Genomic DNA, 23908 nt, shown 5'->3' on the forward strand with positions numbered 1-23908 from the left:
GACTTTCTTTTTATTTCATAAAATTTACAGACCACTTCATTGGTATGCCCTCCTGGGGGGGCAGGGAACACACCTCAAATCAGTCTACAACAACAACAACAACAACAACAACAACAACAACAACAACAACAACAACAACAATAATAATAATAATGAAATTATCAGTTTTAAAAACATTAAAACAGCTATTTTAAGTGATCAAAACATTGAAATCAACAGTAGACTAAAAACCAGATCAAAGCACAGATGAACATTGTACATACCTTGAAAGGCTAGATTAAACAATATTTTTTTTTACAGGCAACTTTAAAAACCTAGCCCCATGTTGCAGGACACCGACTCAATGCAGAAGAAGAAGAGTTTGGATTTGATATCCCGCGAACCTGGTTCCCCAGATTACGACTCTATTGGTCTTAACTACTACACCACACTGGCTCTCCAGTGTGGTAAAAGAAGGGTAAAATAAGGGTAAAAGATAATGCATAACACAGTGACCTCAGGGAGAATCCTCCTTCTTCCATTCCATCATGGCAAATGTCAATTTAAAAAGAAAAAGATGTATGCCTCATTTTAAAAGGCCATTTCTTTACATCAGCTTAATTTACGTCGGCATGCTTTATGCAAGCTTCTTGCGCATGGAACTGCTCCTCCCTAAGAGTGGCAGATGGAAGAGAGATCGTATAATCCCCCCTTCAAATTGCAAACGAATATTAGTTGCACTCTGTAACTAAACATTCCAAACTCTGTACCTGAATTATTGGCATATTTCTTCAAGGCTGAATATTTATAGTCTGCAGCAGCTTTCAGAGTCTCAGGGTCTCATTTTAATGAACACGCTTTCTCCAGCAACAACAACATCCAAGTTACAGATCTATTCAAAATCCATAATTTTAAATTAGCAGGAACAGTTTGATAGGGTTCCATTGATATTTTCCGTTAGTTATTACCAAGAATAATACACAAATTAAACTACGTCCAGCAACATACTAAACTGCGCAATTTAGATCTAAACAGACATGCTTCGAAGCACTTACAGTTTTAGTAACCCAAAGCAATTGAACATGATATTCCAAAACCAGATTCTACAAAATCAAATTACTTTCTGCTCTCAGACAATTAATAAAACTGTTCAGGGGGCTCGGAAATCTATTAATCTCTTTTTCCTTCCACAACCTAGAATGGATCTAAAATATAAGAAACATTAAATGGAAGTTACAGAGTCATACACTGCTTTCTCCTGCTCTCCTGTGTGGGGATTGCATTAGAATTCAGACTTTGAATGGAAAACTGTGCTATACGAGTATTTATGAAGTTTTATAATCAAATAATTATTTATTAGACTTTTTAATCCACCCTTCACCATGTAGTCCGAAGGTGGGTTACGCTGTATTAATTGTTTCCAGGCTACTTGAACACTGATGCTGGGTTTGAGCTTCAGATCAAAACACTAAATGTAAAATTGCACACGAAATTAAATTCTAATTTCTCAATATCAAAGAAAGATATTGCACTGAAATATATTTTAAAATTTTGCATGCCCATCTAAATATGATTTGGTGGTTAAGCAGGTGCTCAAACATTTGGCATATTCTGATTTGGTATTGTGAAATCTCAATAAACTGCTAAATTTTAACACTGAAAATAAATTTTGATAAAGGCTACTTTTTGTAACATTTTCCTGCAAATTCAACTCTTGAAATTGGCTTCTTTTTGTGGAATACTGTTGTTTTTATTTGCAATCAATTGGGGGGGGGGGCTATCAAAAATGCAGCCCTAAAAACAAAGTATTAAGTCTTTTTAAAAAAAAAAGGAAAAAATGTGCATGGCTTCTTTCAATTTGTCATGGGCCATTTGTTGGATAGAAAGCAATACATATAATGTGAATGGACGATATCACATCTCTACTACAAAAGCACACAATCACTCAGGTCCAACCTCAGACATTCTCTCAACTGCAGGATATCTTAGAAGTGTGTTTGTTTTGAGAACTACTATGAGGTATTCTCCAGGCCATCAGAAGCAAGAATTATGTTGCACAGATATTCTTTTGCAAGCATGATACTGTACTTCAGAATGCTACAAAGGTAATACAATAGCACTGACCAGCTCACTTGCTTCCAGTGTTAATATCTTCAGCAGATGTTTGGAGGCCTTTTCTACTTCGTTTGTTTTGAAAGTGTGATATTAATTAATGTTAACGTTATTACTGTGTGGGAGTGATGGTCATTTTTGCTTTGAAACAGATATAGAATGCATGAAAAGTTTGCATGGAAACAACACCGCATTCTAATATTCAGCAGCAGACCCATTAGTAGCTTGTCTTTGAAACGCAGTTGTGCAAAGGGTTTCTATCAGTATGTATTAAGAGGTTTTGCATTTTTCTGTCACTTCTTTTGGTGGAGTGCTAGCTTTAATTGTGCAACCTGAATTTGTCAGTATGTGATTCAATCCCACCCCTAAACAATGACAATCGAAGTGCCCAAAGTCATGCTATGAGGGCCACACTGATGATGTTCTTAGACTAGCTTTCAATATTAAGGCAAAGCGTGTTCTCCTTGAAATGAGAGCACGTGTTGCAGTGGGGTCCGCTGAGTCACCCCTCTGTTGCCAGGCAAGGTGGCCAATCTGACCCCTGGCAATTGATTGGTTGGCTGGGTTGCCGGGGAAATTTACTTGTTGCAATTTTGGTGGGAGGGATCGAACCTTTTAAATTCCAGGCACGCAGCTTGGTGCTTTCTCTTTCGCTGTGTGAACCGGATCACCCGCCCGCCCACCCTGAGTTTCGAGGGTTTTGCTTTGACCTTGCTATGCCTGTCATGGGGTCATCTGCTCTTGGGGCAGGGGCCTGGTAGGAATTTTGTCCATCTGGCCAATTGGCTGGGCCATTTGGTTTTTGCCTACTGCGTAGCAAATCGCCACAACTTGTAAGGTTGTGGTTAGGCATTGGTTATCAAATTTGTTGGAGGAGGGGTAAGGATTGGCTGGGCCTGCCCCTCCAATGCTGCTGCGGAAGGGAATTCTGTTAAAGGAATCCAGGGGCTTGCCACGATTTTGTCCAAATCCCTGGAATGGGGCTAGGGCCGGCAAGCCCCGGGAAGCATGCGGGTGAGTGCTGAGGGCCTGTGATTCAGCTCCATTGCTCCCCAATATTGTTTTCCCTTACTGGCTTCCGAGGGAGTTCAGAGCTCAGTCCCTAGGCGGGGGGGGGGGTCAGATAGTCTTAACCAATGCCTAAGCAACCACTCACAGATACATATTTTAATAAAGTTGTGGCCAAAATTATGCCAAAAACCTTAAACAAAAATTATGTGTGAGTTGTGAGTTATTTGAGGGGTGGCTCGGGGACCTCAACACGCAAACATTATGTACTTGAGTTCTTCTCTGGCTCAGATCTGAATCCAAGCCAGAAAAGAATGCCCACCTTCTCCAGTAGCAACAGCTCTCAGTTTCTCCTGTTTTTCCTCAATCTTTCTTCCTCATCCAATGTGTGGGAAAGTCAATTTCCCAAGGAGATCTAGAACACCTTGGGAAGATTGCAATTCTCAGAGGTCCCTTGGCACACTACTTTCAACTGTGTTTCATGTATCGGAGAAGAAGTGAGTAGGGAGAGAGACTGAGAGGGGCTCATTCCCCTACCACTGCTGCTACCACCTACTGTTCCATTGCAACTGCTGGAGTAGCCACCAGAGGGGGGCAAGCAGGGAGAGAAGGCAATGACAAAGGGAGAAGAAGAGCAAGGGGAAGGTAGGTGGCATGCTGGCAGAACTGCCACTGCAGTTGCCAGCTAATAATAATAATAATACAAAGCAACCAACAGCTATTGAGCTGTACTCCACCAATGTACTAAAGGTCCAAACTAGCAAGTATCATCCAAGTTGTTGCCTGAATAGTACCAACATGAACAGCTGGATTTCCACAGGGAAGGAAGCCCACAACCTGGGTGCATTATATGGTGTACGTCTTTGAGGATCAACTTCTGTGATACATGCAGTCTGGTCCCATTCACAGGGACTCAGAAGCAAGTTCCACTGTGTTCAACAGGGCTTAAACCCCAATTCATGCACACAGGGGTGTGCCTTAGAAAGGCCTATGAATGTTGGCAAAGCACGAGGCAAACACAACCATTTTTGAGAAGCATAAAAATAAAACCAGCAGACCCAGGTCTTTTGCAAAACTCCAGATTTGTATAAAACGTTGCGTATTTCATTTGTAGGAGAGGTTGCTTTTCATAGAAAGTGACCTGAGAAACGTTACCATACTAATGTGTAGCAAATGAATTCTGAAGTCATTATTCTCCCACATTTTCTTTCCTGTCACTCACTTCCTCCAGGAGGGTATCTTCAGAACATGATATTTCTCGAGGGTTTTACTTTGTTTACTGATTTGTGATCTGAGGATTTTTACGCACATGCATGGGAAAGATACCACGCCTGGAATGTAAAGAGCACGATAACAGCATGTCAGATAAACAAGGAAACCAAACACCATCATTAAAAGGTCAAAAAGGCCAATGGAAAGCAAAGTAGTTTAATTAAAGGCTGCCTATGTTGTTAAAAAATGTCCTGACATATTGGTGAGCTATTGTAGGCATACATTCCAGAGCAAATGCAAAAGGAAGAGTTCTGTGGAATCTTACAACTGGTTGTGGCATGGACCTTTATGGCTCATAGTCTATTATGTCACATACAAAAAAAGAGTCTTATGCTTCATATACAGATTTAGGTGGCTATAGCTAGTATATCCAAGAGCCCAAAACTGAAAGGGCTAGGAGTAGGCTTGTGACATTTCTATGCAGAATCCAGATCAATACATGATGAGAACTGAGTGATGCATTCTCAACTGCAGTCATAGCTATGCCTATGCCATTGAACACACATAGTGTGCAAGAAACTCACAGTTCTGATTAAGTCCAAATTGAGGAGAATCAAATTTGCTGATACACTGTAGTTCAGCAATTTGGTGGTGAAGGCTCACTTTAAAGTAAAAAAAGTAAAGTAAAGTAAGAAAATTGTAGTATGTTGACCTTGGGTGCCTCCAGGCGGTCATTATTTTTCAGGAGGAAGTCAAGCACATTGTGGAATTTTAGGTTTTCTGATTTAACATGGATTAAAGCAAGAAGATCAAACCTATCCATTCTTAAGGAAATCAGCCCTGAGTGCTCACTGGAAGGACAGATCCTGAAGCTGAGGCTCCAATACTTTGGCCACCTCATGAGAAGAGAAGACTCCCTGGAAAAGACCCTGCTACTGGGAAAGATTGAGGGCACAAGGAGAAGGGGACGACAGAGGACGAGATGGTTGGATAGTGTTCTTGAAGCTACGAACATGAGTTTGACCAAACTGCAGGAGGCAGTGGAAGACAGGAGTGCCTGGCCTGCTCTGGTCCATGGAGTCACAAAGAGTCGGACACGGCTAAATGACTGCAACAAAGCACTTGGCAAATCCACATTAAACAAATGCAAAAACCATGAACTCTTCGCGGTTTGGAAAGTGATGGGGAAATGCATTTTAAAGTGTTGAATGAACAATGGGAAAATGTTTAAATGCCCCATTAGCAAATCAGGATGAATGCTGATTGCCATGCAACTGCCCTGTAAATGAATTCAAATGAATTTTCAGTAAAGACCAGGCATAATCTAACAACCATGTAAGCTTTGTGCAAGTGAATCAGGATGAATGCTCAATAAACAGATCATCTGAAGGAGCCCTTTGAGATCAGCATCAGTGCCCTGGGACACTGAAAAGTTTACCATTGATTTCTGAATGAGGTTGCTTCTGATCTCAAATTTGTGTTCATTTATTGCTATGCATGGAGGCTGACTTAAATAAATACTGCTTCTTTCACTCAGAGTGTTTGAAGAAAGTGGTGCTTTTTTAAAAAAAAAGTGTGGCTATTTTCATTCTTGTTCTATCAAGTCATTTTTAATTCTGGGAATGACCTACCCATGCTATATAGCAGAGAACAATATTTAAGTGCAGGGCACAGATTAAATGTTAAGTGAGCAAATGTGTTTCAGAAAGTTACTCCTCTGAAACCATCTCATTCATTTTTCTGCCCTGCTGTTGCTGCCTAGACGTTGACAGATGGAGTGGTGTGTTTTGGGTCAGAGGGTTTTCCACCAAGTAGAACAAGTCAATCGACATTCTCATCAAGGCCCTGCGGTTGTATTTTGAGTTTGCCTTATTGTATTAGTTAGTATAATCATTCTAAAACAATGCTAATGTGGCCCCACTGGAAGCAAACACTCTTGTTTTCTTATTGAAAGCAATGAGCCCCCAGCAGCTTTGTTTAATCAAATATAATGTTACCTCCAGCTGAATAGATTACAGAGACCAGGTCAAATTCTGTGGTATATTGTGCCTTTTGATGTTGTTAGCAATTATTGTTGTTAGTGAAGATTTCATCAACTTTTTCTCTCTCTTTTTGAAATCATTTCTATTTGATTTTACAAATATAAATTTATAACCATACCAAATACACATCCATCTAAAGAGATTACTCTGAATCTCAAGACTTCCCCCATCCCCTCTACGGGTCCTATTATCAACATTTTCAACTGCATTTTATTTAGTAATCTATATTTCTTATCTGTCCATGTTGTCCGTAATATCTGTTACATTACAAGTGAGATTAAAATCCTGCTAATGTTTTCATCTGCTTACAGAGTTCTCCTAAATAAATTATAAACTTTTCCCATTCTTTCTTGAATTTCTTGTCTTCTTGGTCCTTGAGCTTTCCAGTCACTTTTGGCATTTCAGCATAGTCCAACAGCTTAGTTTGCCATTCCTCTCTGGTACGTACTATGTCTTCTTTCTATCTCTGAGTTAGCGGCATCCAAATTCATCAACCTTTTCAGACCCAGAACCCACTTTTGACCCAAACATTCATTTGGGGAACCATTCTTTAACTATCCTCCTGATGTGACTCACCTTGGATCATAGCTGTCAACTTTTCCCTTTTCTTGTGAGGAATCCTATTCAGAATAAGGGAATTTCCCTTTAAAAAGGGAAACATTTTCAGCTATGCCTTGGATCAGGCTGTGACAACCCACTGACAATTCCCAACCCACCAACTGAAGACCAGTTAGTATATACTAGTTGAAAAGAGAGACTTTTTATTATTATTCTAAACTCATTGTACTGCAGATACTACCAGATAACAATACTGTTTAAACAAAAGAAGAGAATCCTGACCATATAATTTAATCAGGAGAGAAATACTAAATGGATGATCCTGTTGAATGTATTTCAAAACTTTAAATTATTATTATTATTTATACCCTGCCCATCTGGCTGGGTGGCTTACAGCATATCTAAAAACTTAACGCACCATCCAGTTCTATACCCCTCCAAATAACAAAAGGTACTTTATTGTAACACCCCCTTTCCCACTGACTGAGCCCCATGCCATCCCTCCATTCCTTGCTGCTGGAGGCTCTAGTTTTGCTGAATGCTATATTCGGTTAATCTGCAATAGCATGTTGGACACTATAAGACGACATTTATTCGACTCACAGGTATTTATTTTTTAAATGGCTTTTGTCCATTCTTCACCCTCTATGAACAGAAGGTTTCTTTCCATCCACTGAAGGCTTTTGGTCTAGTGGAGGATCCCACCAATCTGAAGGAGGCAGCTTTGCCAACTTTCCTCTTCCTTCTACAACTGCCAGTGCCTCCTCCCACCCAACTGTTCCAGAGAGATGTCCCCTAAGCCTCAGGAGCAGATTTTTGAAGGGCACAAGAGAGAATTGGCAAAAGTCTCCTCCTCTTCCACTTCTGGTGATGGAAGTGAAGTCTGAATCCAAGCCAGTATTCCTAGGTTTCACCTCAACAAAGTTCTCAGAGCTCAAAAGAAGAAATAAAGCAATTTGAAATACAAATTTTAAAAATATCCCAATAAAAAAAAAGTAAATGTAGCATAACTATTCAAGGCACAGAGTAAAAACAGCTTAAAGCTACGGCGGGTATTAAAAGCCTGGGAAAATAACATGTTTGTTGTGTGCTGATTGACACCAAAGAAGATGCCTTGTAAGCATATTTGGGGAGAGTAACCTTACAGTTGGGTGGCCACAACTGAAAATGCCCTGTCTCTCGTTTCCTCTCTACATGTTGTTTTTGTAAAGAAACCTAAAGTGTGTGTTCTTTCAGTTAAAGAGATGCCCAAAGATCATAAACCACCAAGCTTTTCATAATGAGCCTCAGCATCATGTGAAATGGCAGTCTTTGCCCTACGTTGCGCCTTGAACATTCATGTGCCTGCATTTACATGTTTGTGCTAAAACCTTAACAAGGCAAAATAAATAAATAGGGGCAATGATCCAGGGAAGCCCACCATGCATGCAAAAAGTAGGGATGATCCAGCTGGTAAACAGGGGCAACCGGAGTTCATGCTGCAAGGGCCTGGGCAGGAGAGTGAGAGAACTTTGCTGTGACTGGAGATAAGGGTCTGCTGCAGCAGGAATGGCAGGCTATGCTGCACAGGAGATGGGGACAGAAAGGCAAGTTCCAGAAAGGGCAGGAAGACCTGAGGCAAAATGAAATGCAGACACAGGCAAGCATTCGACAAAGGGCTCTGCAGCTCTACAGTTCTGTGGTTTTGTGTATACAAAGAGACTGTTGCTGATTTCGACAGCTGGAAACCCTGAAAGTGGAAGCCTAGAAGTAACTTGGCAAAAGCCCAAAATACCACTGTGGTGATGTCACCCCAGCTCAGAGATGCTGGGAGTGCTTTTTAAGCAAAACCTGATGATTGCAAGGACATGAAAGCCCTGAGTTGAGAGAGAAGGTGCTGCAGATTCTAGTTGCCACCTCTCTGTTGTCATAATCTACTGGCAATGTTCCTGCTAATGTATTTCTCAGCTGTGCGGAGGGGTGCTCTCTGTGAACCTGTCCCATTCGCATGGATGCTTTGATACAGTCCGGGTTGAAAGGAAAAGCGTTCTGATAAAAGCAAGCAAGAACAAGGAACTCGCTTTTGGTATCACCCACCCACTACCACAGTTCTCCACCCACACACATACTTGTTCTGCTCCCTCCACTGCTGTTCTTTTACATACGCAGCAGATCCCAGGACTGAATGTGGCCAACCACATTTTTATTTTTCAACCCAGACTGAATTTAAATTGTTGCACACTTTCTTTTGTGGATTGAATATCAGTTGTTGTGAAATGGGCTGATTTTTTGTATATTGGTGCCTGACGCATGGGGTGAAAGTGTACCTATTGGTTCTCCGTCTCTGTTGAAATATTGCAAACCAATATGGCAGTGATGGAGAACCTGTGACCCTCCAGGTGTTGCTGGACTTCAACTCCCATCAGTCCCAGCCAGCCAGCAGAACCAATAATCAGGGATGATGGGAATTGTAGTCCATCAATATCTGGAGGGTCACAAGTTCCCTACCCATGCCATATGGTACAGTACTGTGTTTGTCATAGATCAGGAAGTCCTGGATTTAAAAGACCTATTCTACCATGAAGCGCACCATGTGCTGGTGGGTTACTATCACAACCTGAACATTACAGAAAGAGCAGAACACACATATAATGAATGACTGAATGCCAACTCAAAACATTCATCACCATTTCTATTCACACACATGTACACACACACTAAACCATGCAAAAACACATGCATGTTTGAGAAAGGTGTGGAAAAAGGGGGCACTTTAATTTATTTATATATATGGAATGTCCTCAAGTAATGTTCATAATTGGCCACTGGGACCATATTAGGACCATATAAAGGATCTATACTGGCTCCCAGTACATTTCCAAGCACAATTCAAAGTGTCAGCGCTGACCTTTAAAGCCCTAAATGGCTTCGGCCCTGTATACCTGAAGGAGCATGTCTGCCCCCATCATTCAGCCCAGACACTGAGATCCAGTTACAAGGGTCTTCTGGTGGTTCCCTCACTGCGAGAAGTGAGGTTACAGGGAACTAGGCAGAGGGCCTTCTCAGTAGTGGCACCCACCCTGTGGAATGCCCTCCCATCAGATGTCACAGAGATAAAGAACTACACAACTTTTAGAAGACATCTGAAGGCAGACCTATTTAGGGAAGTTTATAATGTTCAACATTTTTTAATGCTTTATTATGAGCCAGGTGGGGCAGCGTATAAATAATAAACTATTACAATTGTTTATCCAATTATTTTTTTAAAAAATGAGATGAGCTTATGCATCAGTACAAAATATTGCTCACCCCGTAACAAGGGGGTGGGGGTGTCCAAGACGGGGTAGGCAAGTTGCTCCATGCTGCATATTGTTTGCATAAATGCTACACGGCTGCTTTCTGTACACATCTTTGAGATATTGAGCAAAGCTGTTTTTAAAGTGAAGCTGTTTTTTTCTGGCAGAATTGGATTTGTCAGTGTGCTGCACCTATTCATCTCCCTGTATCCGCCAGCTACTGAGAAATTCAAATAGCCCCACTCTCAGTGCTCTGGTACTCATATTCTTCAGAAGCAGAAAGAATATTATTTGGGAATGTCTTCTTGGCAGAGTATCAAAACTGATCTGAGCCAGTATTTTTTAAAAGTATTACTTAAAAGTCCTGGTATAAGAATTCTCTCTCTGTAAGGTCTCCCACCCCTCATCTCTGGAGATGGCTGGGGGAGTGAGTGACAGAGGCAGGGGGTTAGCTCATTTCCAGTTGAACCCAGTTCAAAGTGGGAGCTGGATATAATGTCAACTGGGTCTACCATCATCAAGGAAGCCATTTCCTAATCCCCAGTTAGCATACGAGCAGAGTACCCTCCTCCCACCCCTGGGCAGAACTGTACAAGTAAAAACTTGTGAGGAGGGAATTTGGTGAAAGAGCACTCAACAAAAAATGAAGCAGTTTGCAAAAGCAGCCAGGACAAACAACAAAGAAAGAAGGACAGATTGATAACACTTGTATCCAGGGATGGGAGACAAATCTGGTTTGGTTCAGATTCGAATACAAACCTACCTAATTCTCATTTTCTGAATCGGTATGTGAACCAAAACACAACTATTCTTTGAAATTTGCACTTCTCCAAATGTTGTGATGCAGTCCTCCAAACAAATACTGTGTACCAAGATGTGTGCATTATGGTAAAGTGTGCATAAAAATGCATATATTTGTGATAATAGCATATAAAATGCATTATTTTACAGGGAATCACTTGGAAAAAATGTGCTGATGAATTTTCACGAGGATTTTTCAATTTTAAAAAATTGCAGACTTATGCAGAAATTTGGCAGACTGAAGGCAGGGAAAAGGGGAAAGTAAAAAAACCAAAATTGGCCATTCTTACTAGTGTCTGTATATACTATTAGTTTGCTGTTTCAGGACCCAAGATGCAAACACGCCCGTCCTTCTCTGTTGCCTTTGCACAGGTAGAATTTGTTGTATTAGGTATGGTTGTGAAGCAAAATTAACTTTAAAGAATCATTGCTATAAAATTCTTATATTCTGCTTACTGTCCTTTTTAATTAAGAATATATGTGACGTCGCTTGTGCAGCAAAACCACAGAAAATGCCCTTTACCACAAACCTGGTGCAAAGATTTGCAGCTGAATTGGCAAGATACATTACTGGGGCACTATCCCATCAAACTGAACAAGCACTATATGACAAATGGAAAATCTTTTATGTTGGACATGCCAGACACTGGGTATCACAGATAATTTGAGGTATCCTGTTAGATGGGAAATGTTTTACTGAACAAAATTAATGAATCCCAAAATTGAGAATGTGATGGTGTGTCATGTGCTCTCTATTTTATAAGTTCCCCCTCCCCCGCTCGAAAAGATCAACCAGCTCAAAATACCTTAGGAATGAATTGTCTTCTTTAGCGTACATACTGGAACTTGCTGTTTTGAGGTGATACTCTGACTGGCTTGGACGTGCCAGGCAGCTGAAACTGCTGAGAATTAATCTCTCTCTCTTTTGTTTGGGAAACAGGAGTGTATGTACTGAAACAGCCATCCCTGCCTTTACAGTTTGCCATAAACAAAAGCATAATATTCTTCCTTCTGAGACTACAGACGGTAGACGTAGACAGTAGACGTAAATACAGAGAAAGCTCAATGAAGACATGTGATGCCTGACTACCTATTTTTCTATTACTTTACCCAGTTCATGCAGTTCTCAAAGCCACCAAGGATATAAAAATCAAATAAATACGCCTCTAAATTACTTCCAGAATTCATACATTTTACTGCCTCTCTCTCATTCCATTAAACCTTATTAGTCCATATTCCCAATCCAAATGAGATACAGGTACATGGAAAGAAAGGAGGAGAAGAGGAAGAGGAAGAGGAAGAGAAAGAGGAAGGAGGAGGAGGAGGAGGAGGAGGAGGAGGAGGAGGAGGAGGATTCCATTCTTCCTCCAAAGAGCTCAAGCTGGCACACATGGTCCGTCCACCCCATCCATTTTCTCCTCACAACAACTCTGCTAGGTGGGTTAGGCTGAGAGACAGGGATTGAAAGGTCACCCAGTGAGCTTCCTGACTGATTGGGGATCTGAACCCCAGACTCCCAGAATCTTAGTCCCTCACTATAACTATAACTATAACTACCACACCACACTATGTTTGCTCACATTCATCACTCATTACTCCGGCTTTTTCATTCCCTCTGTTTGTTTCCCCCACAGTTAAAATTTAGATTCCTTGGGTCAGAGACCAATTTTTCTGCTTCCATTATTCCATAAGTTCTGGTTTCTGACATGAGCACATAAGAACTCCTAAATGGTCATGCATGTGTATCTTGAGATGTGGGTCTTACAGTGCTCATAGGAACGCAGGTGATGCTGTAGTCTAAACCACTGAGCCTCTTGGGCTTGCCAATCAGAAGGTTGCGGTTCAAATCTGCTCGACGGGGAGAGCTCCCATTGTTCTATCCCAGCCATAGCTGTCAACTTTTCCCTTTTCTTGAGCGGAATCCTATTCAGAATAAGGGAATTTCCCTTTTAAAAAGGGAAAAGTTGACAGCTATGATCCCAGCTCCTGCCAACCTAGCAGTTCGAAAGCACACCAGTGCAAGTAGATAAATAGGTACCACTGTGGTGGGAAGGTAAATGGAGTTTCTGTGTGCTCTGGTTTCCATCACAGTGTTCTGTTGAGCCAGAAGCGGTTTAGTGATGCTGGCCACATTACCCAGAAAGCTGTCTGTGGACACATGCCGGCCCCCTTGGCCTGAAAGCAAGATGAGCGCCGCAACCCAATAGTCGCCTTTGACCGGACTTAACCATACAGGTGTCCTTTACATTTTTACAGTGCTCATCTAAATATTGCTATACCCATTCAGTTTATGAAGCTAAGAAGAGTCCTGCTGGATCAAGCCAATAGCCCATCTAGTCCAGAATCCTGTTCTCACAGACGCCAATGGTAAGCTAGCTAGCAGAACCTGAGCACAATAATTAAAAATAATAATAATTCTCAGCTACAGAAAAGTCTTTGACACATAATGAATCATGCCATTTCTTGCTATTGCTCACATCTGCAGTTTCAACAACAGAGACAAAATGTCCCTGTGTAAGTACCACTTTTTAAATGACTTATAATTAAACTAACTATTGAGGCTTGTTTAAGGAAATTCGTGTAGATATGTTCAGCTTCTTCTAAATAGTGTTATGCAGTAAGTGGCTTCAAATAGACAGAGGTGTTAAAGAAAAGTAGTGCATAGTACTAAGAGCGATGCTATAAAAAGAACAAAGTGTTAGATTGAATAAACATGATATGCTTGGGAATCACAGCATTAGCAACATTTCTTCTTTGTTATTTTCCATCACCTAAACTGCTAGCTCAAAAAAAAAATCTCATTTTGATCAAAGTCTCAATGAATGTTTGTTTTTATTATGGAACTGAATATACATATTGCTTCAAAGAACTGAGTAGTCCAGTAATTTATGAATGGATTCAAGTTCCCTACAAAACCATCCATCATAAGGAGTCATGCTCTCTTTTCATAACCAAAGTAAGATTTTTCTATCTCAGCCAGATTCAAAACCTTTCTTAGCTATTCAGAGATTGATGGAACCTTAGGGAAATTCTAGTACACAGCCAAGACAATCTCTGCATCTAGAATTAGATCTTCAATAGGCGATCTATCCTGAGGTTGTGCAGTGTTTGCAGTAATTCAATAGAGCAACCAATAGATTGCATCTTATCCAATAATCCATCATGCATCAAACTTCTTTCCAATAATTCTCAACTGGCCTACACTTTCACAAGATGTGCATCCATTCCATGAATATGGAATGTGTGAAATTCAGGTGTGGAATGCGAAAATGATGTAAACAAATTGGGATGGGTTCAGTGGAGGGAAACAAAGATGACCAGAGGTATGGAGCAGGGCTGTGCATGGACACACACACAGATAGACACACACACACACACACACACACACACACACACACACACACACAACTCTACCCTGTGGCCCTAATCTGTGGCCTGAGGAAGACTCTCAACAGCTATGGATCCTCTAGACAACTTGCCACCTTCCATTCCTGATCAGTTCCAATGAGCTCTCTCCATTTCTACTTCCAAAAACCATTTATAATCCCTTCATTTTGCCATACTTCCTATAATTTTGTGCCCATCGCTAAGGCACATACCTCTGTAACATTTCCTTGAAAAGTATGTGGAGAGAAAACAGTCTGAATAACATCACACCCAGCCCACTTCAGTCCTCAAACTCACTGCACTTCATCCTATCAGGAACTGTCAACAAGGTTACTTTGCAACACTATATTGAAATGGCAATGAATGGGTATACCTGTGAAAGGGCAGATAATTTCTTACTCTTCCTTCCAGCCTTCAGTTGACAGCATCTTTTCTACACTGGAAGCCAAGAAATTGTGTGCTTTTACAGTCCCTCGACATCTGCAAAGATAAAAGAGCTTCAGTTCCAAACATTTAAAGAAGAAGAATTTGTTTCTATCACAACATGGAATATGACTGGTGTTAGTGTGGTTTCTTTGGCTAAATTTCTGCCAGGATCACTTCCCTGCCAAATTGTACATGCAATAACTATACATAATTTTTACTTTTTAATAAATGACCACTAAATGGTTGTATAAACAGAGCAAACTAACAACATATATAGTTTATAATGAATATCTGTTGCTGCATGAGTAACAAATAACTTACCCAGACTGACTGCAGGTCAACACCATTACCACTGGGCTGGTACAGATCAATAGTTTCTCTTGCTGAGAAAGCCACATTGTAACTGTTCCAACAGATACACCCTTTAAACTTCTCCCATGTTTGTACATTCAGACTGGTTTTGGAAATATGACTATTAATACAAGAGTAATAAACATTATGACTCACTGACCCATACAGCTCCTATTGCAAGATTCCCCTCTATATTATTGTTCTTCTATATTTTGCATTATATTGGCAATTAATCCTACTAATCTGTATCACAGCTAGATTGCAGACAACAGGCATTATCCCAGATAAAGGGCACAATCCTATGCACATTAAGATGGAAATAATCCCAAGTGAATGCTGTGACATGTGTCAGTATATATTCAATGGCTTAAACTGCGTCCCTCAAAATGTGGCTTGAGGAAGCTCAAAAGCAGCATCTGAAATAGCGCAGACAACAACCGAAAGAAGATCCGAAAGCTTTTGCAATCACTAGGTGCTTCCTCAAGGAAACAGTTTGATTCTGGATTATTCAGCATACAAGTTGTTGTTGTTGTTTAGTCGTTTAGTCGTGTCCGACTCTTCGTGACCCCATGGACCAGAGCACGCCAGGCACTTCTGTCCTCCACTGCCTCCCGCAGTTTGATCAAACTCATGCTAGTAGCTTCAAGAACACCATCCAACCATCTCATTCTCTGTCGTCCCCTTCTCCTTGTGCCCTCCATCTTTCCCAACATCAGGGTCTTTTCCAGGGAGTCTTCTCTTCTCATGAGGTGGCCAAAGTATTGGAGCCTCAGCTTCACGATCTGTCCTTCCAGTGAGCGCTCAGGGCTGATTTCCTTCAGAATGAAGAGGTTTGATCTTCTTGCAGTCCATGGGACTCTCAAGAGTCTCCTCCAGCACCATAATTCAAAAGCATCAATTCTTCGGCGATCAGCCTTCTTTATGGTCCAGCTCTCACTTCCATACATCACTACTGGGAAAACCATGGCTTTTACTATACGGACCTTTGTTGGCAAGGTGATGTCTCTGCTTTTTAAGATGTTGTCTAGGTTTGCCATCGCCTTTCTCCCAAGGAGCAGGCGTCTTTTAATTTCGTGACTGCTGTCACCATCTGCACTGATCATGGAGCCCAAGAAAGTAAAATCTCTCACTGCCTCCATTTCTTCCCCATCTATTTGCCAGGAGGTGATGGGCCCAGTGGCCATGATCTTTGTTTTTTTGATGTTGAGCTTCAGACCATATTTTGCGCTCTCCTCTTTCACCCTCATTAAAAGGTTCTTTAATTCCTCTTCACTTTCTGCCATCAAGGTTGTGTCATCTGCATATCTGAGGTTGTTGATATTTCTTCCGGCAATCTTAATTCCGGCTTGGGATTCATCCAGCCCAGCCTTTCGCATGATGAATTCTGCATATAAGTTAAATAAGCAGGGAGACAATATACAGCCTTGCCGTACTCCTTTCCCAATTTGGAACCAATCAGTTGTTCCATATTCAGTTCTAACTGTAGCTTCTTGTCCCACATAGAGATTTTGCAGGAGACAGATGAGGTGATCAGGCACTCCCATTTCTTTAAGAACTTGCCATAGTTTGCTGTGGTCAACACAGTCAAAGGCTTTTGCATAGTCAATGAAGCAGAAGTAGATGTCTTTCTGGAACTCTCTAGCTTTCTCCATAATCCAACGCATGTTTGCAATTTGGTCTCTGGTTCCTCTGCCTCTTCTAAATCCAGCTTGCACTTCTGGGAGTTCTCGGTCCACATACTGCTTGAGCCTTCCTTGTAGAATTTTAAGCATAACCTTGCTAGCATGTGAAATGAGTGAAATTGTGCGGTAGTTGGAGCATTCTTTGGCACTGCCTTTCTTTGGGATTGGGATGTAGACTGATCTTCTCCAATCCTCTGGCCACTGCTGAGTTTTCCAAACTTGCTGGCATATTGAGTGTAGCACCTTAACAGCATCATCTTTTAAAATTTTAAACAGTTCAGCTGGAATACCATCACTTCCACTGGCCTTGTTATTTGCAGTGCTTTCTAAGGCCCATTTGACTTCACTCTCCAGGATGTCTGGCTCAAGGTCAGCAACCACACTACCTGGGGTGTACGAGACATCCATATCTTTCTGGTATAATTCCTCTGTGTATTCTTGCCACCTCTTCTTGATGTCTTCTGCTTCAGTTAGATCTTTACCACTTTTGTCCTTTATTATGGTAATCTTTGTACGAAATGTTCCTTTCATATTTCCGATTTTCTTGAACAGATCTCTGGTTCTTCCCATTCTGTTGCTTTCCTCTATTTCTTTGCATTGCTCGTTTAAGAAGGCCTTCTTGTCTCTCCTTGCTATTCTTTGGAAATCTGCATTCAATTTCCTGTATCTTTCACTATCTCCCTCGCATTTTGCTTGCCTTCTCTCCCCCGCTATTTGTAAGGCCTCGTTGGACAGCCACTTTGCTTTCTTGCATTTCTTTTTCCTTGGGATGGTTTTAGTTGCTGCCTCCTGTATAATGTTGCGAGCCTCCACCCATAGTTCTTCAGGCACTCTGTCCAGCAAATCTAAATCCTTAAACCTGTTCCTCACTTCCACTGTGTATTCATAAGGGATTTGGTTTAGATTGTATCTTACCTGTCCAGTGGTTTTTCCTACTTTCTTCAGTTTAAGCTTGAATTTTGCTATAAGGAGCTGATGATCTGAGCCACAGTCAGCTCCAGGTCTTGTTTTTGCTGACTGTATAGAGCTTCTCCATCTTTGGCTGCAGAGAATATAATCAATCTGATTTCGATGTTGCCCATCTGGGGATGTCCATGTGTAGAGTCGTCTCTTGTGTTGTTGGAAAAGCGTGTTTGTGATGACCAGCTTGTTCTCTTGACAGAACTCTATTAGCCTTTGCCCTGCTTCGTTTTGATCTCCAAGGCCAAACTTGCCAGTTGTTCCTTTTATCTCTTGATTCCCTACTTTAGCATTCCAATCCCCTATAATGAGCAGAACATCCTTCTTTGGTGTCACTTCTATAAGGTCTTGTAAGTCTTCATAGAATTGGTCAATTTCAGTTTCTTCAGCACCAGTAGTTGGTGCATAAACTTGGATTACTGTGATGTTAAAAGGTCTGCCTTGGATTCGTATCGAGATCATTCTATCATTTTTGAGACTGCATCCCAGTACAGCTTTCGCCACTCTTTTGTTGACTATGAGGGCCACTCCATTTCTCTTACGGGTTTCTTGCCCACAGTAGTAGATATGATAGTCATCCGAACTGAATTCGCCCATTCCCGTCCATTTTAGCTCACTGATGCCCAGGATGTCAATATTTATTCTTGCCATCTCATTTTTGACCACATCCAACTTACCCAGGTTCATGGTTCTTACATTCCAGGTTCCTATGCAATATTTTTCTTTACAGCATTGGACTTTCCTTTCGCTTCCATGCATATCCACAACTGAGCGTCCTTTCGGCTTTGGCCCAGCCGCTTCATCAGCTCTGGATCTACTTGTACTTGTCCTCTGCTCTTCCCCAGTAGCATGTTGGACACCTTCCGACCTGAGGGGCTCATCTTCCAGTGTCATAACTTTTATATGCCTGTTGTCTTTGTCCATGGAGTTTTCTTGGCAGGGATACTGGAGTGGCTTGCCGGTTCCTACTCCAGGTGGATCACGTTTGGTCAAAACTCTCCACTATGACCTGTTCATCTTGGGTGCCCTGCTCGGCGTAGTTCATAGCTTCTCTGAGTTCTTCAAGCCCCTTCGCCACGGCAAGGCAGTGATCCATGAAGGGGCAGCATACAAGTAGCATGTGCTAAATAGAAATGTTGTTTTTAATTGCATTTTTCCAACTTACGTTTAGCCCACCTTAGATGCTGTGTTGTGCAACATCCAACCAATAGCGCCAGATAATAATAATAATAATAATAATAATAATAATAATAATTTATTATTATTTATACCCCACCCACTCTGGGCGGCTTCCAAAAGAATATTAAAATACTATAATACATCAAACATTAAAAAGCTTCCCGAAACAGATGCAGTACACCATTACCTTGAAACTGACCTGGTTGGATAGTGAAGACTTAGTTTATAGAATTCCTTTTTATCTAGACAATGCACAAATATCAACTGAGAGAGAGACTGCAGACTTTGGACAACTGCTATATAAGCAAGAACTCCATTACAAGTACCACTAGAAGCAGCTTCTGTTTCCTGCAATCAGTTAACTAATTCATAAAAACCAATGGGATAACAGCTGACAATGTATCTACTTGGTACTACACACCACAGATTAACAACCAATGGTAATCAAGTCTGAGATTGGATAAACGCCTTTAGACAGTTTGTGTAACAAATTATTTATTGTACTTCAGTCGTAAGCACAGTCTTTGAAAACATGTGACACTACCTTTCATGATACTTAACTTGCAAATAAGAGTGAATTATCAGGTGCAATATTTGTTCAGCATCTTTTCCCCCCAACTCTGGTTTAGCTTGGATTTGCACATGTACCAGTTGGGTGGGCTGAGGAGAAAGGAAGGCTACATGGGCTAAGGCTGTGTACAGAGATTGGCTGACTTAAAGTCTGAGGCCTTTGTTTTTTAAAAAATTAGAATGGTGTTTGTGTCTAACATTGTGCAGTTTTAAAAAAATGTTTACATGTGAGGAAGAGATCCTATGTCTATAAATCCTCCTCTCAGTAATCCAATATTACTAATGATCTGGCATGACTATCAAATACTGAAACATCCGAGGAAGAGTTTTGTAAAATTTAGAAGTAAATCAGTTATTTGGCCATGTTTTGACTGATGTCTATACAACTATATTAAGGGTGCTGGGGTCTAAAAGCATAGCTGCTAGACGAGGGAAAGAGAGACGTCAGCAAAACTGTTGTCTGGGTTATACTTAAGTGATTTCATACTTGGTAGGAAAAATAGACAAAGTGCAAGCAGTCTGGCTACACATTTTTTAAAGTACTCAGTCAAAGTTTATCACAGGTTACTTGGTGGCCTAGTTGGCTGGCATTTCAAAGTCCAAGATGTCTGCATTTGAGTCTAAAACTTGGCAGACAAAATAGGTTCTTTTGCTCAGCAGGAAAATCTCATTCCCTACCCGCTACTCCAACCTCCTTTAAACGCTATGAACTGATCAGAATTTCAGCACAGTTTACATATAAAACAGTTTAACAGGATTAATTTCAGGAAAGAGCATTTGCTCTAAATTTAGAAATACAACTCAAAGCTAATACTAAATATGAAATGCAACCAGCATTTTCCATGTACAAAAATTAACCTGATGTTTTGCAATGCAAAATAAATGCTGCTTTATTCTGAATTGCAGTTTTATTGTATTCTTGTTTTTTTGTATATTGCCTTGTTACTGTGTATGTACAGAATAGTGATAGGTGACTATCAAGTTCAGAACAATTCTCCCTAATACAATGCAATTTTTGTATGTTATTTTCACGAATACACATATTTCTTCTTCACACCTAATGTATGATTTTTTTTGTACACAATATTCAACTGGAGAACTACAATGCAAAATTCATAGAAATGTGAATTTCAAAAGACAGAGATGTTTCAGTTCACATGTTGTTTTGGGAGGTGTGAATTATGCAAAATATAGTGTACGTAGAAGTTCTACAATCAGAATGTTCTAGAAGAGCCACAGAGCACAGCACACCTTTTTGGCTTTTTATTCAAAGCTGTGCAAGAGAAGCATCATGAAGTGAATGACCTGAGCTGCAGAGGGTGGGGAGAAAACCTTGTTGCCCAGTTACAGTACCAAATGCTACCCTCAATTCTGAAAAATGAGATGGAAAAGCACTATAGGAAAAGCAGCTTGAATTCATTTCTTAACAATCATGACTGATATTTCACATCAGCTCCCTTTTCTACAACACAATTTGTGCACATATAAACTATCCAGAAAATACAGTCATTCATGGGCTAGAAAAACAGAGCAAGCTATGGCAAATGAAAGTATGTGTATAATTTGCTAACGTTGCCTCAAAATTGCTCAGGGTGGGGTCTATCTATCCTCCAAAGTTTCAAAAGAGAACTTTGCCATCTTCATTCTCCTCCAGAAGACCCAGCTGCTTTCCATATTCCCGTATTATAATTTTTACGCTAAGCAGACCAAAAAACTTTTATTTTCATAAATGAGGCATGCTTTTGTTTTTCTGTTTTTCAACCAGGCGAGACAGATGGCCAGTTAAGACAATATTTTAGTGCCAGTCTGGTGGACACCTTCAATGAAATATGTCTGGCACCAAAAAAGAAAAGAAAAAAAAGACACGAGGGTGGAGAACATTCCCTCCCACCCTCCTTGGGATATAAAGCGTATTGCAAAAGTAATACCTAGTAACTTTAGTGGGTCTTCCAGAATACACAGCCTTATAGCACAATCTTATGTACTTTGGCTCAGATACAGGTCTCACTGAATCAGAATTACCAACACTGGTTTCTGGAAATTATAATGCTATCTGCTGCAGGAATAGGTTAGCAAGCTGAAGCCTCCTGAAAATATGGCTACAGGAGGTTGTGGTCACCACTTTTAAGTAGTTGAAGAACCGTGTATTAGGAGCACTTAAGTCTTCTAAAGATCTCCCGCTATATGAACACAGCGCAACACTCAAGAACTTTATCAGACCTTTCTTTAAAATGAACAACAGGGTGATCGGGTATTATAGGCACGCAGAACCTCACTTCTAAGTGCTTTACTTGGCAATGCGTCATTGAAATCAAAGATTTGCTCCTCTTAAGATCTGAATACATCACAGGGGCTTCAGCAGGTATCAGTTGCAACCGGTGGGACAGAGACAGGATCTTACTGGAGTTAGACCAGCTTGCTTCACCCTTTCCTCCCACACTCCGCTTTTTGGAGGGGCACAGTTTTCCTTTTTTTTCTGTTTACTGTCAATGTAATCTGACTTCGATTGGTTTGGAGAACTCATCCATCTTAGCTCGTGGTTCGTCAGGCAGACTAATCAAAGGAGCCTGCAGCCTCCCACTACAAATGCGGGGTGGGGGGGCAAAAGAAAGAAGCAGAAAAGGAACTGGAGAAAGAATAAAAGTCAGAAACAGATATAGGAGACATTAGAAACATAGGAGATATGGGGGGGGCCTGTTATTAACTAAATTTCTTCGTAGTGTACTTGAGTAAGCCAATCATCTATAATATGTATTAACTCATTATTGGGTTGGTGCTTTGATAAAGAAATATACACCAGACCCAGAAAACCAGGACTCAAGGTTAACACAGAAGCACTGAATGGTGATTAATATAATAATGTAGTATAATATATGATCTATGATCTGATCTGATCTGATCATTCAGAAATGTGCTGTATAATACATATATAATGCTGTAACTAACTACAGTGGTACCTCTGGTTACCAACTTAATTCATTCCAGAGGTCTGTTCTTAAGCTGAAACCATTCTTACCCTGAGGCGTGCTTTCGCTAATGGGGCCTCCCGCTGCTTGAGCTCCTCTGGCACACGATTTCCATTCGCATCCTGGGGCAAAGTTTGCAACCAGGAGCAACTACTTCCAGGTTAGCAGAGCTCATAACCTGAAGCATTCATAACCAGAATTGTTCGTAACCAGAGGTACCACTGTACACACACACACACAGCCTGATTTAAATCTACTATGCTAATTCTGCTAATTTTGCTGGCGTTGTTTTGCTACTATTTTATGGAATTCACTTTTTTTTTTTTTACCTTTCTCTTTTATGCTGTTTTAAATTGAATTTGTAAGGTTACTTTAAATGCTCTGAGGTGCCCTGGACATTTTTTTAGGGTAGGGTATAAATTGTTTAAATAATAAAATGAAATATAAAGCAAAGCAAAGCAACGTACTTGCACCCTCCTTTTTCTTAGGAAAAAGCCCATGCTCTTAGGATTTGGCTGCAAATTCCCTACAATGTCCTAGATGGGTGATGATCTTTCTTCCCCCTTATCTCCAGACTTAGGATCGGTTCTCAAGAGCATGTGGCCAAAGTTCTACTCCAAGAAGGATATTCCTGTCACTGTCTAACAGAAGGGGAAGAAGCAAGTGTGGCGTTTGCCCACTCATTACGGAGATGTCGTACTGGCGGAGAGAGCGAAAGTGTTAATAGGCTGACCAATAAGAAAGCCTGGGGGTGGAGCCTAACTGTGTTTAAGGCTCAACACAGGGGTTTTGGCAGTGAGTTTAGTTGGTTTCTTGTGGGTGGGAGGCATAGGAGTCAGAGTGAGTTAGAGACAGAAGGGAGACAGTGAATCGGAGTACAGTGTTTCAAAGTATTTAAAACGTGTTTGCGTTCACAATAAACTGGAATCTTTGTTAATACGTTACAACCTGACTGAGTCTGAATATATTACCGGGGAAACCTGGTTGGTGGCAGTGGAAGAGATAAGCCGTGGTGGTGTAGGGTCAATACTCCATGGAACAACCGGGGGCTCTGTGCGAGCGCCACAACAAGGTTCACCGATCTCCCCTCTATCGAACCCCGTGTCCTCCCATAAACTCTATTGTGGAGGGATGGGGTGCCCTCTAGAACAGTGATCAGTAGAAATTACTCACACCCCTACCTTCTTTCTGTTGGAAGGAATGGCTGCTTCATCAAAGGCCCTGTTCATTCATGGAAGGACTCGTTCTGACCAGACATTTTATACATGATTTCTGACCATAGGTTGTCTCCCATATATGGTGAAAACATTCTAACTATAGACAGCAGCATCAACAAAAGTGTAAGGTAAAAGCATTTGATCACTCATACCTTATGTTTGAAAAATCATTCTCAAGTTATG

General features: G+C 40.9%; 2 long non-coding RNA genes across 2 annotated transcripts in view; one reads left to right on the forward strand and one right to left on the reverse strand.

Annotated features, from left to right (window-relative positions):
• The window catches only part of LOC310708406, a 140080-nt gene extending 125236 nt beyond the window's left edge, over positions 1-14844 (reverse strand). The window contains exon 1 of the long non-coding RNA XR_014527005.1: positions 14748-14844. This is a non-coding gene — a long non-coding RNA (uncharacterized lncRNA). The remainder of the gene's footprint in view (positions 1-14747) is intronic.
• Positions 1964-23564, forward strand: LOC310708379. Its single transcript, XR_014526975.1, has 3 exons — positions 1964-2084; positions 21308-21463; positions 23083-23564. It is a non-coding gene; the product is annotated as an uncharacterized lncRNA (long non-coding RNA).
• Positions 23565-23908: the final 344 nt, after the last annotated feature.

Source organism: Podarcis liolepis (assembly GCF_965112155.1).
Source record: "Podarcis liolepis genome assembly, chromosome: 5".
Classification (NCBI taxonomy): domain Eukaryota; kingdom Metazoa; phylum Chordata; class Lepidosauria; order Squamata; family Lacertidae; genus Podarcis; species Podarcis liolepis.